Here is a 24,891-nt window from a genome sequence, read left to right on the forward strand (position 1 = left end):
AGCAGCATCCAGATTAAAGTGGTGGAATATTAGGTAGTGCAGGTAGCTCCTGGGAAATGTTTTGCTTTTATATGTGTAAGGATCTTTGAACCTAAGAAAATAACATTCTACACTGCTTGCTTAAGGTTTAAATCATTACTATAGTTTCTATTTCTATTGCTGACATTCTTCAGACTAGAAGAATTGTTCACTCCAGAGCCCAGTGTATGTGATTTTAAAGAGCTGAAGTGTTGAAAAATAAATTAAAGCTGCTTTGGCGGAAATGATTTATTTTTAAAGGATTTCTACAATTTTTATATGTTTATTTATATGACACTGTTCTTTGTGTTCCGGTATTAAAAAAAGAAGCTATGTCCAGATAAAAAAAACTACTAAAAGAAATGTCTTACTTCATTGTACACTCAAGCACAACCACTACTTCGTGCACAGTGAATCTGTTATTGAGACGGCATCATTAGAACCCGTCTGGCTGCAGAGAACCCTTTGGGCTCTCTTTTTCTCACCCTCTATGCTTTTGACTTGCTTTTCTCCTGCTCCTTTGTCTTGCTCTCTATCCTTTGCGCCTCTCTCTCTTGCATTTCCTTTACTCTATGTTCTGTAACCATCTGTTTTAACCACTACCAAAGGAAAAACTCACATTTCTGTGTCCTTTTCATTAAGCCTATATTCTTTTAGTGCCTTCTTTATGTGATGTATATCTAAAGTGTATTCTCCTTGCTACCAGCTTGAGGAATGCATATTACTGGCGTTTCTCAGATAGGATTTTTCATAGTTTCAACAACAATGTTCAATACAGATGTAAAAGTGATGCTACCATCAATACCATCTGAAAATTAAAAAAAAGGTGTTTCGGATGTTTTCAGTCACATTGCCACAGTTGTGTAAACTCAATCACTTAGCTGTGCTTTAACAAATATTCATGAAAGATTGGATTGTTCAGAAGAGCTCACCGAACTTTTGTGTGGTACTGCATAAGGACGCAACCATAACAACAAGTCACTTTAGGAATTTAATGTTGATTTCTTCCCCTCTAGATACTCCACAATTAGGTGTAAGTGGTACAAAGTTTAAGTGCCATGAAGGCAAAGACAATGTAATGTTACAGAGCGAGATCACCAGTGCTTAATAACTGTGGAGTTCCAAACCTCCTCTGGTATTAACATGAACACAAAAACTCTGCCCCAGGTGCTTCACGGCATGAGTTTCTGTGGCCGAGGAGCTCCAGTAGGTGCAACGTGTATAGATAGCCCAGTACTTTTGTCCATGTAGTGTATAATAAGACAGTATTTTTGGTACTTAGATGACATCTACAGCTTTTTTCTATATTTATATACATTTTGAACATTTCATACTGATATTTTAACCCTTAAACCACAGATGTTGAACTCCAGGCCTCAAGGGCCGGTGTCCTGCAGGTTTTAGATGTGTCCTTGATGCAACACAGCTGATTTAAATGTCTAAATTACCTCCTCAACATGTCTTGAAGTTCTCCAGAGTCCTGGTAATGAAGTAGTCATTTGATTCAGGTGTGCTGCCCCAGGGTGAGATCTAAAACCTGCAGGACACCGGCCCTCGAGGCCTGGACTTACCCACCCTTGCTAAAAACCCTTTGACTGATAATTGAGCTTAATAATTCACTGCACTGTAGTAACTTTTGTAGCATTGCATTGGAAAAGAAATACTGAGTAATGTTAAAAATGTTATTACAGCATTTTGCTAAAGTTTTGAGTCATCTCTCATTTCTTTTTGTATTTCTTTTCCCAGTAAACCAGACGTTCTTGTCATTTTTTAAAAGTGGTCTTGAAAAATAGCATTTTTCTGAAGGTCTTTCAAAGATTTTCATTGGGCATTGGCTGGTTATTCACCCAGTCCTTGCATTTCAAATTTTTCAGAACAATGTCTTTTTTGTTTGTTTGTTAAGCCACTTAACACGGAGCTATGAAGCATAAAAAAAGCATAAAAAACTCAACGGATGAACAAGTGTTGTGTCTATCTATGACAGAAAACTTGGCAAACAATCAATTATAAATTGTTTCTTTAGGCCGTTTGTTACTAAAGAGACAGGCTGTGTTTCTGCAGCCTGTTGCAATTGTATAATTTGTTGCCACTTCTTTAGCGGAACCTGTGAAAAAAGACAAAGATAACACGGTGTAACAGGTACAATCCCGAAAGGCTGTTAGATAAACTTGACATATCTGAGCATAGTGAACAATGTGTCCTTAAAAAAATTTGTGGAATCTAGACAAGTGGAAGAAAAGAGAAGAAATGGCATGCCACAGAAACATATACAATTTCTTAAGTCATGTCTTTAAGAAATGGGAAAACGCCAACAAAAACCTGACACAGGACCTGAGAGATGCATCTGGTCCTTCAGCTGATCCATCTACTGTTCAGTGATGACTCATCATAAATGGTCTCAGTGGAAGGGTGGCTGTCAAAAAGCCATTCTTAAGGAAGGGAAACAGGGAGAACAGGCTGAAGTATGTCAAATTTAACAAGACCTGGACTGAAAACAGGTGGCAGCAGGTCTTATGGAGTGATGAATCCAAATGTCAGATTTCTGGCTGAGATTGTCATCAGTTTGTACGGAAGAGGTCAGGAGAGAAGTGCAGCAGTCAGTGTCTTCTGCTAACATTTGTAAAGCAGGGTGGAGGCTCTTTGAGGCTGAGGTTTGAGGCTGCATTTCAACCAATGGTGTTGGAAATCATTTTCAAATTAATGGAGTTATGAACACAGAAATGTATCGGTAGATTTGGCTCCACCATGGAATATTATCTGGTTACCATCTGGTTGGGATCTACTTCATTTTTCAGCATGACAATGATCCAATACACACTGTCAATGCAGTAAAATCATAGAGCCATCAATTGATCTCCCCAAGCCCGGACATCAATAGTACTGAAACAGTGTCAGGCAACATTCAAAGAAGAGCATTGAATGTCTTCTAAGAATCCTGGAAAACTATTCCCCAAAACTCAAGAAGTAAGAAGAAAGCTTGCAACAGAGAGTTCGGGATGTGTTGAATAATAAAGGTGGTCATACCAAACATTGAATTAGAATCCTACAAACTCTGTTTTTGCCTTGTATGCTGTATTTGTATTGATGGTTTCAATAAATCGCTGCGCAATTTTCACTTTTCACATTGCAAAATATAAAGAAATGAGGACTGACTCAAGACTTTTGTACAGTGCTGTAAATCTCAGCGCAACTTTTTTAGGGAAAGCACTCTAACTTTTGGAGATACAGATACTTCACTGCAACATGTATTTTTGTGAGCGTGGTTTCTCAGTAAATACACGGGTTAAATATAGAAACTAGTAAAAACAGGCTTGAATTTTGCTCCTCTTTACATTTTTGCCTGGAGTGTTCCTAGGAGGGAGCATCCACTTGACTGCAACTTCAGTTGCAGAGAAATAGTTTAGCCATCTGGGTTGTATTTGCAAGATATATGTTCTTTGAGTGCTTTAAGAACATTGCCATTAATCTTCATCATCAAAAACATGTTAACGACGCCTGGCTGCATTAAATAAGATAAATTTCTTGAGTTTCATCTCAGTTCACACCGAGCCTGCTAATGTTAGCTGACAAAGCTCTGTGGGTGAATTATGAGAAGATTTGTTCCCTCGCTCTGTCTTACAGCGGAGTGTGCACGTCTTTCAGCTCAAATGTTTATGCGATCTGATCAGTCCCTTTATCTTTGTCACCAGGGTACCATTCTGCAGCTTGACTCAGACTCTCTGTTTAATGTAGCATCCAGATGCAGGGAGGATGGTGTCTACAAACAAAGAAGTTCTTAATGGTTATGGAATAGAGAAGTCCTCTTTTGAAGCACTCTTTATAACTGTTGCATTATTTATTACTTCAGTTAGTTGAATGATAACTACACTTTTCTTTTTGATTTAACACAGTGTAGGTCAGGTTTATGTGCATTTTTATTTACTCAAATCTATATTCAACTACTGCCGTTGCACTAATTTGCATTACTTGTATTTTTTGTAATGTCTCGACCCTCCTCTGGCTCGTCCTTGTTAGGATAGTCTCAACAAAATGGGAATTTATAAATTGTGTGTGAAGAATAATCTTGTTTAAGTGTTTATTGCTTCAGGGAAAGCAGTGAACTTCAGTCAAGAACATTTAAGCTTCATGCACCACGAGTTTTGTTGCATTTAACACACTGTAATTCAATTCATACTGTAACTCCATGTTTGGATGAGTAGAATTTGAATGTCTTTATTTTGCTTAATTTCTTGACCCTTTTACACACACTGTGATGTCAGAGGATACATTATTGCTTTACCTTTGTTATTTACAGCCATTATTCACTTGACTGAAAATATCTCTTTGCGGTATTAAATAAAAAGAATTAGAACTGGGTCCTGGTAATCCTTATGCAAATGTCTTATTCAATTACACTGTGGTCCTGAGCATAAGTCTTGTAGCTAAATCTTAAAAAGTTAAGCTGAAAATCCTCTTTAGTCTGAAGGTCCCGGCTCTAATCGTCAGGATATTGTTGTTTTTGGTCCTATTAATTCCACTGATTTCCGGTGACCTCTGTGTACAGGAGAAAATACGAGTGGGCGTCCTTTTATTTATTTATTTTACTTTTTATATGTGTATGCATAGAAAAGCTTGTGGGGAAAGGTCAGTCAGATTTGTGCTCCATTTCCAAATTGTCTGGTATTATTTTGAAAACTATAGTGCATGCTCTCACACATACATGGAGAATCTGGCTTACGTACACTCAAATTTAACAGAGTTCAAAGAGCTTAGAACCGGACATGCACAGTAGGACAATGGGCTGTAATTCAGGAAAGGTTTAGTGGTGAGGGGGAGCGCAAGAGTGGATTAGTATGTAACAAGGCTACAAAGACAAGAGTTTAAAGTCAATATTCAGAATTAAAGTGGAATTAACTTTAGACAGCAAAAGTTAGTGCTTAGATATTCCTCGTCTCACTCTTTGTGGATGTTCACAGTTTATTGATGACACAGAGGTTTTTGTGTAGCATGTATTTCATTTGTTTTTTGTTTATCTGTGTGCATGCATGTGACAAGGCTTTAGTTGGATTAGTTTGTCATGTCAACAAATTTCTAGATTTTACATCAACAGAGAGTGATGCAGTACAACAAGACTTATTATGGTATTTTGGAAATGTTAAACCCTCCAGTACTGGCAGGAGAAAGTCAGCGTTAGAGGAAATATAATTTTCAGCTCACAATTTTATTATGAATGCATTTAAAAAAATACGATTAAACAAATCCCAGCTCGGTTAAATAATGTGATTTCTTTATCAGTGTGTCTCTGTATCAATAAATACACATATCAGATTTACAGTACACGCTGCAAGTGGTAAACCTAGGCAGTCAGCTGATAATGTGCACATACAGACACAGACACTCCACTCCTATCTCCTGCTGTCCTGTCTAGCTGTGCAGCTCAGCAGCCCAGTGGAATATGAGAACAGACAGTCTTATTTTTTCATCTCCATGTAGTTGCCGAGGGTTATGCACACTGGACAACCATCTAACCCCAGTGCATTACTGTGCAGTCAAGCCAAATCAGGCCTGTGTGCATTCTCTCATATTGTATGTGTGAGTGAGCGCTATAAGGATCATCTCAGTGCACGACATGCTGTACAGTATGCTTGAACGTGTTGGCATATTGCCATATTGTAAAAATGCCATGGTATGCAGCGCGTTTGTGTGCCTGCTTGTACTTATGGAGACTATGTCTGTGAATATACGCAGTACGCTTGGGGAAAAGAGTGTAATGAAAAGAGTGTAATGTGTAATGCGTCTTAATTCTTCAAGTGGAAAAATGACAGCGCTGCTGAAATGTAACATTAAACAGGGGATGTAAAAGATTACATGAAGAGTTGAAAGGGAGCTGACATTATGCATTCCAGTGGGAAGTTTCTAAACAGTGTCCAATTATGTAGCCTGCTTATTTGAAATTATGTTTAAAAGCTCTTCTTACCATAACAGGTTTATTTGATTTACTTTTATTTGCATTCCTTCCAAACTGCCTGAGAGCTGCTGATGCCGCACTATGTATTTTAAACTTTTTATTTTTGACAATAATTAACAGTCAGTACTAGTATTGACCGCCTTCATTCCAGTTTTTGCTAATTACTTGGATACTTGGAAGTGTGTTCCTTTAGATGTAAAATATGGTTATAACACAGATTTTATTTTCTGCACTGGTCTTGATCTTAAATCAGACAATAGAGAAATGTAATTAATGGCTAGAGAGCAATATGCATAATATGCAATACATTCTACTGCACTTTATTAATATAAATGAATGGTTTAATGACTTTAGGGGTAGTTTATATGTAATACCAAGCTGAAGTCAGCTGGTATGTAAGGTTTCTTTGTGTGTTTGATGGCAAAAATCCTAGAATAATGGAGAAAAAAAACGAATCAGGAAATTTTTTAAAAAGTTTTGTGAAAGCTGTTAATTTACAGATGCAGATACCTGTGGTCTGTTGGTGATTTACTCAGTCAACAATCAAGTAGTCAGTACATCCGTTGTGGAGAATGAGGAAGATGTAGTGCCTTTTAGCCGAAATAAGTACATGGTATGCACTTTATTCCAGGGAGGAGCAGCGTGTTTTTGCTGTGGCCTAAAGACATGTGGTTGGATGTTTCTGGTTTATGTGCATGCTTTTTAGGTTATTATGCAATGGATAGTGACTGTAGTCTGAGGGGAATGCCTTTGGCAGAGTGAGACAGGAATGGTAGCGTGCATGCTCTTTTAGCACCACTATCTCACATCAGTTGAGAGTTCATGCCAACTGCCTTAGGTCGAAATCCTCGATGATTTTGTGTCAGTGTTGGGTTAGTAATTTAACTTCAAAGGTGTGATTTCTACTACATTTAGAAGGTGATTTGACATTTCTGAAAGGAAAACAATCTCTTTCCTTTTCTTCATCCTGTCAGATAGCGATAGTGACCTGTAAGCACGGCCATAAGGTTATGACATGAAACGAGGCTGTCATACTAGCGAGTCGGAAACATCTAGCAATAACCTACATTTGGGCAAGTTCTGATTTTCAGGTACATCAATCTGCTAATGTCACCTGTGTCAACTGGAGGTTAAATGCTTAATGCATTAATTATGAATTTATTTGGCACAAAAGCTCTATTTGATTCAGCAAAAAAAAAAAAAACCCAAAAAAACTTCCTCCATCATCCAGTTTACTACTTGTGAATTGTGACTTAAGTGAAGAAGTATAGTGGCACATTATCGATGCCATAACATCCAGACTACCAGTACCAGTAGATTACATGACTCATGCCCAGTTTGATACCCTGGGATTATCCCACGTACTGAAACAGAAGCTCAATAATCAGAAAGTCATTTTAAATACATGACATGGTATTTTAAAATGTTTTGTTCTTAGTAACTTTGAGCGGTATATCGTTAGTAACATTACAGTAGCTTTAGTAACATTTTAGAACATTGCTGATTTTAATATTATTTTACAATACCAGCTCTCTCAAACTAACACGTAACATGTATTGCAGGATAACAATGCCAAGAGCTGCCATACAGGACTCATACTATCTTTGTAATGAGTAAGTTTTCTTTCTTCTTCGGCATGTAAAGATATACAAGAGCACTTGCAGGTATATGCTGGTCCACGAGTTGTGGAAGAACAGAAGCTTTGATACATATTCTGTCTAACGTACCCACCGTACTTCAGAATTTTGCTATCAGAAAGCACTTTACAGTGATTTTTAGACATCACATGAATTTGATGATAGAAAGTTTCTTTGCAGAAAACCAGGGGAAGGATTAACCAGACTGAACTATCTGGTAAAGCATGAAGGAGAGAATTTCAAAACCTGGTGCTGTACTCACATTCGTGTATTTATTGATCATATCTCAAAACCCTGAAGTGAATGGAGGAGTTTGGTTGAAGGCTTTAAAGCATTAAGCAAAAAAAAATATTGAAGTAACAAAAGTGTATCTGTCTCATGGGCTCATGGTCCAAAGAATACTAGTGGCCTGTTGAAAGAATATTTTGTACAGAGGACCTCAAAGCATTAGATCGGCTCTGACCAAAATCAAAAATGCACCTTTGCATTTGAGTTGTCTCAACTCGTCCATCAAAGAACACCAACTTGACTTTCTGTTTCTCAGTCAGCTTCACTCCTTCGTCAAAATGGACCACTGAGCACAAGACATATGAAAGAATGAATAAATTAATTATTGAATGAAGCTTAGCATATTTTCTCCTGCCACTGCCTGAATCTACCCCCTTCTTATAGAGGGCTTGATTTATTTTTAAATTTATGGCCGCTAGAACCACTAGAGTGTACAAAACACCAAATCCCATTTAAAATGTATTGCATTTATCTAAAATTCTAAGTTCAAATGGACTGTTACAACTGTTACTCAATGGATGACACATTGTACCCTTAAAAGCTGTTCAGTAACCATAACCTGAAGCAGTATAACACTGCCAGTGACAGAAATTTCATGAGGCCGGACCTTCCCTTCATCTGTCTCGGCAGGACATTAATGGAACCTGATGAGGTGTTGTCAGCTACCTACTTTGCCAAAATACAAGCTGCTGGCGCTTGTCTTGGCATCAGTTGTGATAGGCATGGAAAAAGCCAGCTTGATCTGCCTTATTTTACCACTCATGAGAAATGGTACAGGCGATGTGGGACTGATTCATTATTTTACAATCAAACTTTCTGCTTTTAAATGTCAGACTTTTATTTACAGACACCTGTGCAACAATAGCCTTGATGAGAGTGACAACACTAACATACCTATCCTTTTATTAGGCATAAAGCTATAAAGAATACATCACATCGTGCTCCACAATGAAATATTTAGTTTCATCTCCTCCTCCTTCCAAAGAAAAGAAATAGCAAAATGCAGTTTACTTTATTTTGTAACCACTGCAGCCTTTTTACACTTTTGTATTTACTAATTAGTTTTGTTTTTTTTAAAAAAAAATTTTTTTTTAAGTGTTTATTTATTTTCACAGTTTTCTGATTTCAGTTGTTTTACGTGTTATTGCATGGAGAAAACATGCAGGAGGCAAGCTTTTGGATACTTAGTACAGGTATTACATCAAAAACACAAAACTTTTTCAAAGCAGTTGACTCACACTCTTGTAGCCATCCAAACTCTCAATTAACATCTTCATCAAATCCACATCAGCCTAGCTGTGATACCAAATTTAGCCAAATTGCAAGGTCACAAAATTATTTCAGTTTGTTTTATTTTTTTTTTTACGGTCTTGTCTTTATTTTTATTTTAGTTGACTGAAATGTTTTTCTCACTTCTGGTTTCAGTTTTTCTAAATATAAAAAAAGGTAGAAAAATGTGCTTTTATATTTCCTCTTGGTCCACACAACGTCTCTGTATAAAATAGGAAATAAACAGAAAGACAAGCAGTGTGGCTGTTTTCAATAACTCCTGTTCTTTGTTATGTCTTCAGGTCTGACAGCACTTTGATGGGGTCAACCTGTGGCACTAGAGAACATGCCTGTCTGTCTCTTTGTAACATTTCTCTAGCTACGCATCTGTTTCCTCCTCCCTGATATTGTGATGAAACACGTCTTTGTTGTTAGTACTCACTCATACAGACTAAATAAATTACACACGGTGATGCACAGGGCATTGTGTCATGGTTTACACAGTAGAACAGGAAGCTCGTCATCTCTTTGCATTAGCTTGATCAAAAGAACTACATTGAAATATTTGGCAGAAGGAAAGCAAACTGAGATTGTTCTTCAAATCCGAGGCCAAATTTTATTGGCAAGCATCGCATTCATCTTGTGAGCAGGACCCTCAGGGGTCTTGGAACTGTGGGAATCCACAGGTTGTGGTAATCTTTGTTTTTGTTCAATTTCATTTCAAATGTGTACAAAAACATTTCAACCAAAAGTGATAGGCTTAAAAAGGATATATTGAGAAGATATAATTCAATTTCTTTACTTACCTACCTGCTGTGAAAACACTTGTTTTGCATTACAGCAATCTATAATGGAGAAAACTGTCTGGTGGTAGTGTAGCTCCACCACACCTTCCCTCCTGGGAAATCTGACTCTCCAATCCATCTTTCTTTAAGCAGGTTGGTTAGTCTTTGAGTGGGATCGAGGTATTTATGCGTCGCTTGACAGAACAATGGAAATAGCACAAGATATGACTGCTCATTGCACCATTTACTTTTGAAATGGTTTAAGCAGGCGGGAACAGCAGCTACAAAGCCAGGTAATCCTTGACACCCAAACCGCACTCTGCATTGCATCAAGGTTAGTGGCATACTGCTCGGCTTCATTCATCATTTACTCCAGACACAACAGTGTTTACAGAAAATAGCCAAAGTGGAAGAAAAGCACAGGCACAAATTAGCCATATGGGTAAGATTTAAATGTCACTTTAACTGCAGAAACTCCTGTCTCTGTGCTCTAAATTATCAAAAGATTATCACCAGTTTCCAAGTGTTTTTCTGATTTTTAACAATATTGTTGAGACAGGTATCAAGAATGAAATTTCTTTTTCTTGTAATAATGTAGCACACTGCATGAAATGGCATTTTACAGCCACATGCAACACACTGCACACGCGCACGATTATGAGAGAGCCAATACAAATGTTAAAATATTAATCTCAGTGGTGCAGTGGAACAGTCTTATGACAGTTCGCTTCTTACAGCCATGCGGTCTTTTTTGTCCTCATGAAGAAATCAGATATAATTTACCAGCTCTCTCAGTTCTTATTTAGGCCTTTCTGAGATAAGGCAGATACTCATAAGACATTTGGGAAGTTTGTTCTTCAAATAAAGAGAGACTTTAACAGTCTTGGCTTTCATTTAAAAACTTTTCTTATTTAATTTTTCATTAGAAACTTTTCTTATGTACTTCATACCATAATACCCAAATGGCAACTTGCACACAATGTTCATGGTGATATTAATAAATAAAGCAATGAAACTCTTGGAGTTGAACAAATAAAACCATAGCTGGAAAAGGGAAGCAAGAATGAAATATTGGGATGTCGTGAACACTGGACATAGAATGCAGATAAGATGAGCAGATGAGCTGTCATACTTGTTTACCATGAAAACAAAATGTAACTAGGTGGAGAATTTCACCTAAGAGTGTGCTCACTTAACCTTTTTTACCCTTGTTAAATTAAGTCAAACATGGTTTCAAGATTCAAATCTAATGAAGTCTTTGTTTTGTCAAACCGCCCTTGCCCCTCTTTTAAAAGTTCAGTCACTGATGGAGTCTGTCTGGCCACGGGATAAAGGAATCACAGCTGTACCATCTTGGACCACAGCTGGCAGCAGTAGTTCATTTTCTGTTCTGAGGTTCCACTGTAAACTCGCAGGTTACTCCAGCCAGAACAAGCAGTAAGAAGAGAGTGGGTTCATGGGCTGTAGAGCAGAACAAAGACTTCTATTGCTAACTGCAATCTAAGACAGTGGAAGCGCCCAACCATGGGAGGAGAGTCTTGCCGAAGAGGCCATAGATATAAATCAGCAGCTGATTCTCTGTTTATCTGTCATAATGTGTGTCTGTTTGTTTTTGCACAGGAGAACTGGATGCTTCTCCTTTTCATACACAATTTCCTCATAGTCACTTCACTGCAGATCCCCTGCTGAACAAGCAATAGCAAGAAAACACCTAACCCACACTACTGTCACTGTTCAATGACCATATTGGTAAACAGAAAACAAAAATAAAATTGCATTTTCACTTTCATCCCAGGCAAAACTGTAATTATGCCATGTTGTTTCATGTATTTTCTTTTCTATCCCTCTCAGAATTGACATTTTTCCGAGCAGATGCTCCAGATATTTTTGGAATCCGGATTTCTCAAGAAGACTAAGAGTGCTTAAAATGATGAGAGGGGTAAAGAAGAAAAAGATGTGAAAAGACTGCCAAAAGTAAAATCTGCAGGATAAAGGTTTCAGAAATAGGTTAAAGCAGTAATTCAGTAGATTGAGATTGGAAGATTGGGAGTTAAATAAATAGGAGTGAGAGTAATCATGAACTGCAATGCAGGCTCTCTCTTTATAATTTGCTCCTTTCATTCTAACAGTATGTCATTTCTTAAACAAACAAATGTGATTTTATGTCAAGTCAAAGAAGTTTAAATTGGCATCAGAAAGAACTGGAGTGATGCTGGGGCTATCAGGTTCAACATTAGTAAAGAAATGAGTTAATGGCCACCCTGCCCTTCCAAACTTCCACAGTCTGACAGCTTTCAAATAATACATTATAAGATGGTGCTTGAAGATTGCTAATTGAAATGCAACTTCTGTGGTAAACATTTACATAAATTAGACATAAGAAACATTAATGTGTAATTAAACTCAACATTTTTAACGTTTGTGAAAAGGTTATTAGCATCTATCTGTCTATCTGTCTGTCTATCTATCTAGCTATCTAGCTATCTATCCATCTATGAATAGATTTAATTTGAGTATTTCTGCCTTTGATGATTGGCTTTCTGTTCGTCAGACTTGTTTTGATTCAGTTATAACAGCTTGTGGAGTATCTTTTTCCTTTCTTTCTCTTCCCTTATTTTATTGACCGCTGGAGTAAACAGTTTGAGGCCACAGAGAGTATTAAATGAGAATATCATCCAAACCCAGGCTTCAGGTGCTACCTGGTAATTTAATCTGTCACGGTTTGCTTGAACGTGAACTTTTTAGAAAACCGTTTGCCAGTTGTAGAAGTGTTTAGATGTTGCCCTTTGACTGAACCTGTGGTTTCCAAATGGAATGGTTTTAATCTAAAGTGATCACAGCAGGATGTAAAAAGACAGAAAGATGAAGTAAATAGTAAGAGAAAGGGCATGCGAGGGTGAGAGCACAAACAGGAGATAGAGCAGAAGAACTGAGTGAGGGGAAAAGAGAAAGAATGAATTTATAATTCAGAGTGAAATTGAAAATGACAAAGAAAAGTTAAAAAGATATTGAGAACAAGGGCAATTAGAATGAATAAGTCATTAACAAATTAATATTAAAACAGATGGATTCATATTAGAATTATAGAATATGTGCACACATTGGGGGTCAAACGTTTTCAGAGCACCTTGGTGATGTGATATGTGGTTAGGTTGCATTCACTGTGGTAATGTCCTGGACATTTTGTTCCCAGTTTGGCTGCTACATGCCATCTCCTCTTCCTCTTTTCCACTATTCTCTATCTTACTCTATTTTCTCTGGTTGTTACAGAAATACACAGAGTATAAGGATCAGTGAAGGATACTCTTTACGACACCCTATATTAATAGACAATCCTTACTCTGCCTTCATGCCTAAGGTTAGGGAGTTTGCATATGTTTGCCCTGCAGGTTTTTCATCTCCAATCATTTGCAGATGAGAGCCAGAATCTGCTTAATTCACTCTTTCCCATCAGAGCATTACACATTTATTTAAACAGGACTAAGAGGTTTAGGAAAAGCAACTCTTTCTTGCCTTTGCCTTGTCAGTGGCTGTCACACTGGACGGTAGAGATCGTTATGATTCCAGTTTCAATAGCTACCTCATGAGCCATGTTTCAGGGTATTTCTGTGAAGAACATCTGTCAGGCTGCTAGTTGGTCACACATTTAGAGGAGTTTACAGTCTCAATGTGAATGTCTCCACACACTTAGTGTTGGGGCTGGGGCTGAGGTGTTGACCTGCCGGGCTCGATGTGTTTTGGGATATATACAGTCGGGGTGATTGGGGTATAGTTCCTATAGTGAGATATTGAGCAAGGTTACGGGGGCGACCGTGGCTCAGGAGGTTGGGAATCGCATCTGTAACTGGAAGGTCGCCGGTTCGATCCCTGGGCTCTCTGTCCTGGTCGTTGTGTCCCTGGGCAAGACACTTTACCCTACTTGCCTACTGGTGTTGGCCAGAGGGGCCGATGGCGCGATATGGCAGCCTCGCTTCTGTCAGTCTGCCCCAGGGCAGCTGTGGCTACAACTGTAGCTTGCTTCCACCAGTGTATGAATGTGAGAGTGAATGAATAGTGGTATTGTAAAGCGCTTTGGGTGCCTTGAAAAGCGCTATATAAATCCAATCCATTATTATTATTATTATTATTATTATTAAGGTTTGAAAGTAAGTGCTTGGTTACTAGCGTAAACCTGGTTCTCTGAAAACTAAGTGAAGTATTGCACTGCCTTACTTCCATGGGCACATGGAAGAAATAGTTGGAGAAAGCCTGGTGGCCATTATGATACGCCTGTCTAAAAAAACAATATATTTTTTAGACAGGCATGGTGACAGTCAAGCTTCTGTGATTGGTGCTTTACCCTGGTAACCAAATAGTTTGTAAGTCAACAAAAGACTGGGAACGTGTAGGAGTTATTTTTGTGTTCCTTTTATTGCTATAGAAAAGCTGCAAGTTAACCAGCCAGAGTATTAGCATGACCTTTACTGCTTTGCTTAGATTTTAATAAAAGCATGAAAACACATAAAAGGTGGTAGTGTATATAATCAGTCTGCTTAACGGACAAAAAAAGGTACCTGTCTGAGAAACCTTTAAACTCTTTGAATATAAGGAACATTTTCCAGAGTATAGTAGCTGTAGATTATGCAGCTACATCATAGAAATAGCTCAGTCAATAACTTAAAGACAGCTCATATTCAGAGTGACTCAGTCAGCCATATTAAATAAACTGAAGTGGATCGAATCGCTGTCGGTGCTGTAATCAAAATCAGTGCATTCACTGCAACTTTAGGTCTATTATTTAATGGGATTCACACCAGATAAGTAGGTTTTGTGTCAATAACAGACTGATTTTAAAAGGTCTTCATAGACAGAAATGTACGATAAACACAATATGTTTGATCTAGTAAATAAAAAATTAAACAAACTAAGCAAGAAAAACACAGAACAACTTCCTCAACAAATAAATGAAATAAATGCCACGGGCTGCTGCTTTAATCTCATCACTTAGATAAGTGGCATGTGTTTCCGTTGGTTACTAGTACCACACTTTTAGTGTCATAATCAAACACTGAGGTTTATGTTGATCCAATGCAATTTCTCTCTCATTGATCTGTCGTTTCACTGCTAATGACTTCTTATTCGCAAAATTCAGATGGATACCATGGTCACAAAATGAGCTGTGGCAGAGCTGAAAAAATCTGAAAAGGCTCACCCATAATCAGCTCATCAGTTAAATAAACTGTAATGAGGGCTGACAGTATTGAAAATGTCTCTTGCAGAATGGCGACAAAAAGGAGAGACGGTGGTATGATGTAAAGGAAATTCAAAAACTGGCACCATGTAGAAGAAAGTTGAAGAAACACAACAAAATAAAAAAACATTTTTATGCAGTGGTTGCTTGACCACATATAATGAATGAAGCAAAGGAGAAACATTACTGGCATGGCTCTCAGTCTGATTACCCCTGTTTATGAATGAAATCTAATAGACCTTAATGGACAATATTAACTTGAAATATTGATGTTTTTGATAAACAGGAATATTTCCTTGATCTCGTGCAAGCTTATTAATATTAGGTATCTACTACATAGATCATGGCCCATTAGTTCATTTAGCTAAAAGCTGATTAAACATGCACATCCTTGCAGATGGAAAAGGGAATGTTAGCTTTTTACATCTTAGTCACTTTATGTTTCATGAGCTACTCTTCAAAATTCTGATGGCTGTGATTTAAAACTATTACTTTATTAAACTAGAGAAACATACCTCGCTAAACTAAAAATCAGTACACACTGCAAAAACCATACAAGCCAAATAGTGTAGTTTTATTACCTGTTATTATCATTATTCTTTTTAACTGTGAATAAATTACAGACAGTTGAAAACAGGTAACATGATAATAAGAGCAGTGTAATCAGGGAAAGTAACAATCAGGAAAGACAGGCTTTTATAAATGGACTAAATTTGCCTGACCACTGTCACTGCTTCATTCACACTCGTGTATGAAATAAAATGTTCATTGTGTATCATTAAGGAGAGCAGCCGAGTCAGACCGTCTAGCTTAGGAAGACAATACACGTTAGGTGACACATTGCATAATGGTCAGATTCTGATCAGCCTTTATTGAGCCATTAAAAATGGTGACTCAGTTATGATATCTCATTTTGTGCTTCATATTTATTAATCAGTGTAACAGGATGACTTATTACATTTAATGACTCTATTTTGAATGTGGTGGTGCTCCACAGATGGCTTCAGATTTGTATAGAAATTGTTTGCGATTGTTTGATGTGTCACTTCTTGTCATCAAATCTCATCATGAATGTCAAAATATGTTTCCAATAATAGTGTCTCAAACTTTGGGTGGCTGTGGCTCAGGAGGTCCTTGACTCCTCTAGTCTGCATGTCAAAGTATCCTTTGGCTACATGCTACCCCTAAGTTGCCCCGATGCATCCATTGCAGTGTGCGTGTGTGCATGAATGTTAGACAGGCATAGAAAAAAAGTGCTTCTTCGTATGTGTGTGCGTGTGTAATTGGATGAATTAGGCTTGTAGTAAAAAAAATGCTTTGAGTATTCATTTAGAGTAGAAAAGCTCTATGTAAGTACAAGTTCATTAGCTGTACTACCTGCTAGAATCAGCTCTCTTACTCTTGCAAGCTGGCATTTCTGCATATTTAGAATCAACTGAACATACCCGGCAGCAATGTTTGACCTTTTCCCCTGCTACAATTTTTTGACAGCTTAGCCTGCTTAGTTTAGCTCAAATATTCTACTAGTTTGTGCTGTTTCTCACCCTTTTGCTCTTTTGTTGTTTGTATAGGCTATGTGTGTGTGTATATAGTATCAGTGGGTATGCAGAGTAAATTTGGCTTTTCTGCATGTAAGATGGTTCATGTAAGGAATTGTCAAACAACTTTAAGCAAACATTTCCATGTGGCTCTCCAAGGGAAACCTATGGTATTTTTGTTTGAATATACAGTATATTTTGTATATATTAGAATATATAGTGTACTCAGTTTATACACATCTTTAAGGCATTTTTTTCGCTTAGATTTTTATGTATTAGAAGGTACCACCAGGCAGGTGTGTTATTGATCTCCGGTACACTGTACAGCATGACAGGGATAGACTACATTAGGGCAGAACAAGGGAGCCTTGCAAAAGGTCTCTTGATCATGATAAAAGAACCTGTAAATGTACGTACTTTTGAAAGCCCACACACTATTACTACCTCACAGTTTTCCACATTGCTTTCTAAGTTTCTCTGTGGATGCCATAAACTATTTGCAGCATATATTAAGTTTGTGATCTCGTCCAGTTAAATATTAAAAAAAGAGCGCAGCATTCTAACATAGCATATTGCTAATTCTATCTAAATTGGTCACTTTTCATTAAAAATACTTGATAGGTTTTATCTAACTGTCTTAACAGGAAATAGTAGTGTCTGCCCTGCTTGATTTTTTGCCCGTTTTTTTTTTTTTTGCATGCATGCATGCAAATGCAGTGCATATCTCCCGTGTTCTTAATCTGAATTTCTCTTTGCTGTTTTCTTTCTCTTGCATGCTGCCGTTGGCAGCTCACCAACTAGCTGCTGTAATTTTCTACTCATTCTTTGTACAGGATGACATTCGTCCTCAAGATTCCATTCTGTCTGTTCTGTTTATCCGTGTGTGAGCAAAAACATGTCTTGGTTCAGAATGGACTGATTAATATTGATGGTGGAGAATATTTTTAAACTTGAGGTACTTTTCTCCGTCTAGATAGTGTTTCTGCTTGTTTTTGGCATATATGTATATGCATATGTGCAGCATGTGAATTCGTGTGGAACGGCATTTTCTTGTTATATAGTATCAACCCTGAGCTGGTTGCATATTCAACATGTCAGTGTTTCTTTGTTTCCTAAAGCCAAATTCAGCAGCTCTGTCACATTGAAGCACCTGTTTCTTTTCTTTTCCTGTATTTATTTTTTATTAATTTATACTCCTTCCTCTGTTAGTCTCTTTTGTTTACTTTCCAAATAATTTCAAGTGCACAATTCTCAAAGTCAAGGTTGCCAGCTTGGGGCAAGCACCAATGAAAAGCAACAACAAAATCACCTTGTACTTTTCCCCTAGTTTGGAAAAAAAGGGAAATACTTTGACAGGAAAAACTACAAAGCATTAGAGAACAAAGTTAATCACTGTGGGAGAATGCCAGGGGCTGATAAATGGAGAGACAGAATTGTAAGCACAACATCAGCTATTTGTTTTCTTTGTTGTGCCTTATTTTCTGCCTTCATCCTCACTGCTCTCTTTCTCCCCGCCTTATATCCCTGCTTTCTTTGTCATATCTCTCGTCACCCTCCTCTTCAATCTCCACTGCCTTTGTATACAGTCTCTTTTTCATACTTTCTATCTCTATGCCTTTCTCTCTCTTTCACCCTCTCTGCTTTCGCAGTAAAATTCTATTTGTAAGGTGTCAGAGGTCCACGGAGGCTGGGTGTGAGCTGAGAGAATGTGTCATAACAAACAACACAAAACAGAAAAGATTGATTTAACGTTTATCGCAACGGTGCAGTGGTGGTTGAGAAAATTGGTGTAGGACTCCAGAGCTGGGTGTGCTGCACAATGAGAGGGGTTTATATTCTTGTGAGCATATATTGTAAATCCAACGCACTGATACGAGTTGTTTTCATAAACACTTTCCATCTGCTAAACAGCTACTGAGAGTTATTGTCCTTTTCAATATTCTCTTGCTGTGACACGAGCACGAATCCTATTTAGAGGTGAACATTTGTTTGTTCACGTTTTGGTAAGTATTGGTAAGAAGAGGTTTATGCTGCCGCTCTTTGTTGTGTGCAGAAATTAAGCGGTATGTTTGATCACTTCAACTGTGTGTGCATCTTGGTTAGTGTAGGCCCATATGGGGATGGAGTGTTTTACACAGTCGTCAGCATCCATAGAGAATTGTAGTGACAGCAGATAATTCTTTTAGAAGAGTCCACTTAAAATGAAGCGCAGGGGAATGAACTAAATATAGTCATCCAATAAACACCACATCATACTTGAACACACACAAAAGACTAGCTGGGCTGGCTTGATCCTGCATCATATCCCATCAATATTCTACAGTCTGTCACTTCTCCACATTTTTCAATTTGTCATGCGGGAATGTGCGCTGTAGCTGCCGTCGATTATAGCGATGTTTGCAAAAGTGCTTTGTTTTACTTTTAAGTGTGGCCTTTTCAGGAATGTGTTCTGTTAATAGAACTCAAGGGACTTTGGTATATCAAGATGGTTATGCCTGCTATCAGTGTGCGGTCAAATAGGTACTGTAATTACATGTAATCTGGTTTTGATAAATCTCTTGTCATCTACATTCACGAGAATTCACATTAAACAGAAATTCACATTGATGCATTGATTTAACTGCAACCAGATTACAACCAGTTGAGCAACCAGCCAAGTCAAGTCCTCCTGTCATTCCAAACATCAAAGCTACCAGTTTTATATTCGAATGAATGTGAATCAGAGAAGGAAATTCAGGTTAGGGCAGGGTAATATGGCCAAAAATATTTATCACGATATATATTTGAAAATTTGCGATAACGATATAACTGACGATATAATTGACGTGAGACAAAATACTTTACAACTCCAAAAAAAACCAACAACATCAATGTATTTTTACTAAAACAAGCAGTTGTTTTGTATGTGCATTAAAGCTATATAAAAATTTAACAGTGCAAATGAAAATTCCTTGCTGACAGTTTAACCAGAAGGCATTTCCAGTGGAAATTGGCTGACATATCCTCAGCATAACCACGTATAATATCTACAAAATTAAAAAGAGGTTATACACACACACGATATGGTAATATTATGTTGAAGCACAGTACGTATCACTCCACGAATCTCCTGACTACGGTAGCCGTAATGCTCCGACAATCCATAAAGTGGTGTAGCTTCGTAGCTTAGCAAAGTCATAGTAAAATATTTTATGACAGATTTTCGAGCGCCCTGTACCACATAAAATCGGTTCGAGGTCAGTCAGCACAACCGGAATTCATGTATAAGAATTATAAGGGAAACTGTCGATTTTTCAGAAAATCAAAGGATTTTAAGAGTGACTTATTTTCCGAAAAACACGGTAATAATGCTTGCATGCTCTACCAAAAATTGTGCTTTGGTGTGTATCTGACGGAACAAAAGCCAAAACAATTCCACACCACTGAAGTTGCAGCATTTTTACAAACCAATTCTGGTTCATCTGTTTCATTCAACAATCCACTTTCGCCCTTCTCATTCTCCGTCACCGCCATGCTTCTTCTGCCATGTGCATATAAAAACAAAGGCACTGCGCATGCGCGTTTTACCCAAATTCTATCGCGATATTTCATTTTCTTATCATTGCCTAACATTATACTGGTATTACTGTGAACGGTATGATATGGCCCAGCCCTAATTCAGGTGATCCACAATCACATGGAAACTGCTGATTGACTGGTTTGAAGAAGTTAGTGGGGTTGTCTGGGTTCAATGACTGGATGGACAGCAGATTCTTAGCCTTTATCTGACAGCCATCTCATGCTCTTCTTGCTTTCTCTGCACCCAACAAAGTGCCAGCAGTTAGTTTGCTACCAACGCTGTGATCTGCTGAGTGTTTGTTTTAGAAGCCTGATTAGAAGCTAGGAGTTGAATCTTGAATATATTCTAATATCTGTGTGGTTTGCTGAGAGACTTGTGTAAATACTTTTTGTAAACTGTGAATTATGAATACTTAAACAATATACATCTTGAGCACTGTGTAGCAGTTTAGTATGAATGAGAAGACCTTTTTTCCTTACAGTCCTTTTCCTCATGTTTATTTGTTACGAGTATAGGTTGGAAAACTGTCTTTTGTTTGCCTTTTACTTTTCTTAGGGAAACTTTTGTTTGTTGCTTTGGCATTGCTCACCTCAGAAGTGAATAAACTGCTGTTTGGCATCTTGAATTGATGCTGCAGGCCTTTTTTTGGGAGTGGTAGGAGTGAGGGAGTCACACCTCATGTTATGTCTGGGTTACCCCTACGCCGGGCATGTAACAGCAAACATTTGAAATGAGTGCTGATAACAAGCTGGATGTTCCCTCTCCTCTTTAGTCCAGAGGGTGTGTGTGTGTGTGTGTGTGTGTGTGTGTGTGTGTGTGTGTGTGTGTGTGTGTGTGTGTGTGTGTGTATTTTCCAAAAAGAATTTCAAATTTTAATTCGTCTGACCACAGAACATCTCTCCACTTTGCCTCAGTCCATTTTAAATGAGCTTTTCCCAGAGAAGGTGGCAGTGTTTCTAGATCATGTTCACATATGGCTTCTTCTTTACACGATAGAGCTTTAACCTGAATTTGTGGATGGCACGGTGGACTGTGCTTCAGATTTCATGCAGTATTTCCATCATACAAAACTTTCCTGTCTTTAATCCAGCAATGCCTGAGAGCCCGGAGATCTTATGCATCCAACATTTTTTAGGCCTTGTCCCTTGCAGACAGAGATTTCTGCAGATCCTCAGAATCTTTTGATGATATTTTGTTATGTAGATGATGAGATATTTAAAGTCTTTGCAATTTTTTGTTGGGCACCATTATTCTGAAATAGTTCCACAAGTTTAACTCTGAACTTTTTTAGATGCTCTTTTTATACCCAGTCAAGCTGCTGACCTGTTGCCAATTAACCTAATTAGTTGCAAAATGTTCCTTCAGTTGATTCTTTTTTAGTAACACTTTTTCAACTTTTTGTTGCCCCCTGTGCCAGCTTATTTGAAACATGTTGCTGCCATCCACATATTTCAAACAATTGTTAACACTGTAAACCCCAAACTAATTACCAGGAAGTTCTAATCTTTGGAAACTGTAGTGTTTGTCGAACCCTTTTTAAAAAAAATGAATAATTATACATTTGCATATACTGCCTTTAATTTGTATCATTTTGTATTATCCGTAAATGTGCTGTGGAATCTTTTCAGGTGTTTCAGGAAAAAGATCATGCTGATACCGTAAAGCTTAAAAAACTCATGTCAAATATGGCATAGTTCCCATTAAAGGGTTTAAAATGATAACATTTGTGAATAAAATGTGACTTTATGAGATTTGCAAAGTGTTGCATTCTGTTTTTGTGTATCAATTTACACAATGACCCAACTTTTTCGGAATTGCGGTTGTAGTATGCACACTAATGAAAAGAAACTGCTCTCCTACAGTTCTGAATTGCTCGCAGCAGCAATTGTGGCAACATCCATAATATGATTTGAGAGCTTGTGCCTTAGAATGCAGCTCATCATTCAGTGGCCAGTATCGCGGCAATCTAAGAATTGGTAGCGACATATTCAGGTCACAGTTGTTAGCTGTGAATAAAGAATTGAGTTCTTTTCCAGGTAGTCGTCAGTGGGAATGGGGTGTTTGTCTAAGGGGAAATGTGAGTTTGAACAAATTAATGTGCACGGAAAGAAAAGGACTGTCACTCCCACCAGGGATGGTTTTGATTCCATCAATCTGTGACAGCACTGTTATTAGGAAGTTTTGTCTCTAGATAGTTATTAAGAAGTTTTCGTCTCGAGCCATCCATCCACGATCTGTCCTTGAACAGCACATTAGCTGACAAGTTCAGGTCTATCAAAGAGTGTCATTCATTTGTGCTCACCAGGGAAAATCTGGAGCACGTTTCATAGTGTATACTGTTGCCGACGTGTTCTTTTCCTTTAACCCAGCTTTTCCATGTCGTATGTGTGGCTCGATTTTTTTTTAAACTATTGGATTCCTTTGTTTTCTTTTCTTTATCCAGTTCCTTTATTGCTGTCTCTGAATGACAGCCTGTCCATCATTTATAACAGTTGAAGCGTGCGGCATTGATTTTCAAGTTGACAGGCTAACTGTCAGAGTTCATGTTCCACAGGTTTCAAGCTCGACTTTGATGGAATTGGAGATTTATGTGCACACATACGCTCAAGCATACAGCGCATTTGCCTACAATATTTAGTCACAAGAGAACTATAGCTACGTAATTGGTAAGCATGTAACTATAGCATGCCTCATTCACCCAAGCACTTTTTTTCTATGCTTAAGTGCTTTCTATCTAACATTCTCACACACTCATACATGCATTGGAGAGCGACTTGCCCAAGGATATTTGGCATGCAGACTGGAGCAGCCAGGGATCGAACCACCAACCTTCCAATTAGTAGATGACCTGTGCCCCCTGAGCTTCATCCACCCACAAGACATAGCGACATGATAACATGAAAGTAAGTAAAGTAAAATTTTATTCATATAGCATCTTTCAAGATAAAATCACAAAGTGCTTTACAAAGGTAGAAAACAGACATTAAAATCTAAAACAAAACAAAATCAACCAAAAGCAAGTTTAAACTGATACGTTTTTAACTGCTTTTTAAAAGACATGACTGAGTCCACAGATCTCAAACTCAAAGGGAACGAGTTCCAGAGTCTGGGAGCCACTGATACAAACGCTCTGTCACCTTTTGTTTTTAACCTTGTATGCTGGACAACCAGCAACCCCTGGCCACAAGACCTCAGGGAGCTGCTGGGGTGATAAGGAAGAAGAAGATCACTTATGTAAGTTGGAGCTACACCGTGCAGGGCCCTATAAGTCATGATTATGATCTTAAAATTCACCCTGAATATGACAGGGAGCCAATGCAGTTGAATCAGCAGGGGAGTGGCATGGGAGTATTTGTGATGCTTTATCAGAAGCCTAGCAGCATTTTGAACACCCTGCAGTCGTTCCAGGGAGGCAGTACTTAAGCAAGTAAACAAGGAATTACAATAGTCTAAGCGAGATGAAACAAAAACATGAATAATTATTTCCAAATACATTTATAAGGCCGACTTAGAAACAGAGGGACACACAGTTTGGTTTCATTAATAGTTTAAAGTGAAAGTTTTTGACAAAGCATGTCATTTCAGAATGAGATTTGTAACAACCTTAAAATGATTTGTGGATTATGTGTATTATATGTGTGCATCAGTGTTTTTGTGTTTGAAGTGTATCCTGCTATCTAAATCTCACTGAGACTATCCTTTGTGCAGTGTCATATATTCTCACAGGGCCAAGTGTTTACAGAAATTCATTCCAACTCCAGATGAAACACAAAGAACAGTCTCCTTACTCTGGGCTATTGAACAGATGCTTTGTTTGAATGTGTGTCTCTTTGGAGTTGTGAGTGCATGCATGTGAGTATAGCTTACTAAGCTGGCTGTTCAACCATTTCACTATACATTTTTTTTCAATACAAGTGCAATATACAAGTCTGTTTATGGAGTTTTCCTGCACTGGAAGTTTTATTGATGTAATACATTTACTTTATTATCTGTATCAAGCAGCCAGTGGGCGATGGCTTCAGAAAATCACAAGGCACAATTGAGCCCCATTTTAAGTTTAAACTTTGTTTAATATTTTCTCGAAATACTTAGCGGGGCTTGTGGAAACACAGACCCAACAATACTGAGCCTTTATTTCATTGCGGTTTCAGTCACTAAATATGGACCATATACCAGGTGCATAGGTTGCCACTTTGGAATTGAGTTTTCTTTCCTAGAGGCTTTGATGTCTGCCACATGGCCACTGATGTGAAACTGTAAGTGAGCTCTCTTAGACTTGGAGCATCTGTTTAAGAATAAAATAAAGCAGTGACTCCTCTATTGATACTAATTATCTGCCTGGAGAAAAAGAAAAACATTCAAGATATCACAATGATAAAAGCCGCACAGAATTTTGCAGTAGGTTTAATGTTTGTCCTTGACCGAGTGCCCTTTTAGCACAATAATGCAGATAGCACAAAAAATAAATAACATTAGGCCTTGGGTAGACTGGTTCATATTTCCAGTAAGCTTGCCACTCAGTGTTGGCTCCAGTCCAGGGTAGCTGGGCATGTTTCCAGGGTGTGAAAGGCAACACCCTGAACCCTTGAACCCATTTGAAAAAAGTACGAGGTAAATAGT

The 24,891-nt window shown here is 37.9% G+C and overlaps 1 protein-coding gene across 3 annotated transcripts in view; it reads left to right on the top strand.

Moving 5' to 3' along the window:
• grid2 (glutamate receptor, ionotropic, delta 2) overlaps positions 1-24,891 on the top strand; it is a 576,013-nt gene that overhangs the window by 25,487 nt on the left and 525,635 nt on the right. The window lies entirely within an intron of this gene.

The sequence above is a fragment of the Aulonocara sp. 'chitande type north' Nkhata Bay genome, linkage group LG12 (genome assembly GCF_057382095.1).
Source record: "Aulonocara sp. 'chitande type north' Nkhata Bay isolate Kocher_YH1m ecotype deep benthic linkage group LG12, A_spYH_male_GT1.1, whole genome shotgun sequence".
Taxonomy (NCBI): domain Eukaryota; kingdom Metazoa; phylum Chordata; class Actinopteri; order Cichliformes; family Cichlidae; genus Aulonocara; species Aulonocara sp. 'chitande type north' Nkhata Bay.